At 35.2% G+C, this 3,026-nt stretch overlaps 1 pseudogene; it reads right to left on the bottom strand.

Moving 5' to 3' along the window:
* The window catches only part of LOC102810657, a 17,375-nt pseudogene that overhangs the window by 1,425 nt on the left and 12,924 nt on the right, over window positions 1-3,026 (bottom strand).

Genomic DNA, 3,026 nt, shown 5'->3' with positions numbered 1-3,026 from the left:
GGCACTTAACAACAACAACAGTCTCTAGAGCAATGCTATTATAAAGTTTATTGTGATCAAACTGTCACCACCTTATTACAGATTCTGAATCCAGAGCTTCACTAATTCAACCTCAGCTTGAGTTGGTTTTTCAGGAAACCACATTAGTTCCTTAAGTATAGCTTTGCCCTACAGTTATAGTGATCAAATGATTTCTATGGAAATTCATGTCAGAGGAGGGAATAATGTACAGGCGTGCACAAGAAATTATTATTTGGATCATTTTCCCTCTTTTTGAAAAGGTGACTCATAACTGTTAGTAGGGATGGGCTGTTTACCCATGAGAAGAACACTTGGGATTTTTTTAAAAAGACCCTCTACAGTAAGATTCATCCTATATTACATTTTTAAACTGAATTTTAGATTTGTTTTTGTTAAATGTTGTAACGCTTTTCAAACGTTAAAAAAAATTTGAATCCCAACCCTTACCTGATTTTACCCTAAAATGTTATATATCCAAAGGAACATCATAACTCAATCAGAAACCTGCTCAAATTACCAAACTTTAGTGTTTTTAATCTATAAACACATTTGTCATATGTATGGTTCTGGTGTCCTAGTGTGACTCTGTAGATTAAGCACAGGAGAGTAATTCAAATCCACCATCTGTTCCTCAGCAGCCCCACATGCTATGAGTAGGAACCAACTCAACAACAATCACCCATTTTGTGGCATTTTGTTATGGGAACCCAAGGAAAGGAAGACAATTCTACCTTCTCTAAATGAATTCTTTGTGCGTTATTTTATTATTATTATTGTTATTTTAGCTCTTCCATGCTTCTCCTCTTCAAAGAAGTCAATTAATATTCATGCATTTATTCAAATTGATAGCGGGGGGGAAATCACTGGAAGGAGGCAAAAACATAAACATGTGAACTAGATATATAAGTGAGTTAGAACTCATTCTTCCTTTCTTTACTAACAAAGCCAAAAAGCCCAATTTTATTCAGGTGTGAATGGGTTCAACTAAAATCTTATTATTTCTAGTTCTTCCTGGTAGCTAGAAATGCTTGTGTAACATAATTTTGTCCAACTGGGGATCAGTGGGAATAACTATTTGGTTCTGAAGGGGGTAAGAAAGAAAAAACCCTGACTCCACCAGCTTTTTAATTCATCCTTTATGGATATGATGCTGGAAGAATAGCAGTCATTTTGTATGCATGAACTGATTAGTATTTACAAACTACCAAAGAGTAATTGAAAAGATAAGAGTCAGAATCTCTGATGGCATTGTAGTTTACTTTTCTAGTCTCATTATGGGAAACAAACAAACAAAAAAATTACAAAAAATAAGCAGTAAGCAATTACTCAAATTGATACAGGAGATTATCAATGTCTAGTGAGAAATAATGAAAGCAAGATAGTCTAATACACATTATGCATACATATTTATATTCTCAAGAATGGCCAGTCTTTTGGAGATCTGAGACATCAATAAATAATTACAACATAGAAAGACAAGTTGTATTCCTTATGCATCTATGGAGTTACAAGTTCACTAATATGACTTGAATAAGTGTTTCTCATAGTACTCCAGTAACACCTGAGTGATCACTTGAAGATGAGAACTTTTCCAAGCAATTTTAGATATGGAAATAATAGTGGTGAAGCAAATTCAGGAAAACACATTACTTTATGAAAAGACACATGTTCTAATAGAAAACAGAGGTAGAGGTAGCTGCAAGTGTTTAAGTGCAAGTGGACTCTTGTGTTCATATTACAAAATGGTGGGAAGATGAACTGAGACAGATGATCTGACTGCACGTGGCATGATAAGGAATTTAGGCTTCAGCCCAGAGCCGGAGTTTGCAAAGTAGCAGCCAGCAGTAGAATCCCTGTTGTATATGGCAAGTACAAAGTTTTGAGAGTTTTAAATTTGAATGAGTTTAGGGTTAAGGTAGAGGAGCATTTGGGTAGAAATGGCTAATGCCTTTATCTGTTAACCAGAATGTTAGATGTTCAAGTCTGCCTAGAGGTGCCCTGAAATAAAGCATCCGTGATATATTTCTGAAGTCAATGAATTCCCTATGGAGTAGAGTTCTACTCAGGTGCACGTAGGATTACCATGAATTGGAACAGACTCTACACCAACCAATTTGACTTCTTTTTTGCTTTAGAGTTCAGGTGTGCACTGACTTCTTGTCCACCACTTCAGCCTCACAAATTTATATTGGATATCTGCCTCTTGAAATTATTTATGTTTATGACTTCAAAGAGGAACATTAAGCCAAATGTTGGTCTCTGATGGATATAGAAATACTTGGAAATGTAGAGCTGATTGTAATGAATAGCAGAAGTGTTCTGAAATAAATCAAAAGCAATGGATTTAAAAGAGGAAAACTTTGATGGCATAGATGCAAGGTGAAACAAAATCACATAAGTCAGGAAAACAGAGAAGCAAGGATGAGGGAGTATGAGAAATGGCTCTTTAAGAATATGCAGAAGAATACTAAAAATGGCAGCGCTGAAAAGGAAATTAGGAAAGCAATACCATTTGTAATAGCCACCCAAAGGATGAAATATTTAGGAATAAATGTAACCAAAGAAACAAAGGACCTATACAAAGAAAACTACAGCACACTACTACAAGAAACCAAAAGAGACTTACAAAAATGGAAGAATAAACCATGCTCCTGGATAGGAAGACTTAACATTGTGAAAATGTCAATACTACCCAAAGCAATTTACACATATAATGCAATCCCAATCTAGATTCCAATGACAACCTTTAGAGATATGGAAAAACAATTACAAATTTTACATGGAAAGGAAAAGGCCCAGGATAAGCAAAGCACTGTTTAAGAAGAAGAAGAAGAAGAACAAAGTTGGAAACCTCTCACTCACTGATTTCAAAATTTACTACGTGAAAACAGTGGCCAAAACAGCCTGGTATTGATAGAGTGAAAGATTCATAGATCAATGGAACAGAATCGAGAATACAGAAATTAACCCATCCACATAAAGCCAACTGATCTTTGACAAAGGGC

Source organism: Chrysochloris asiatica, unplaced genomic scaffold (assembly GCF_000296735.1).
Source record: "Chrysochloris asiatica unplaced genomic scaffold, ChrAsi1.0 scaffold00170, whole genome shotgun sequence".
Taxonomy (NCBI): domain Eukaryota; kingdom Metazoa; phylum Chordata; class Mammalia; order Afrosoricida; family Chrysochloridae; genus Chrysochloris; species Chrysochloris asiatica.
The sequence above is the reverse complement of the archived record's forward strand: the minus strand, read 5'-3'. Positions and strand labels throughout refer to the sequence as shown.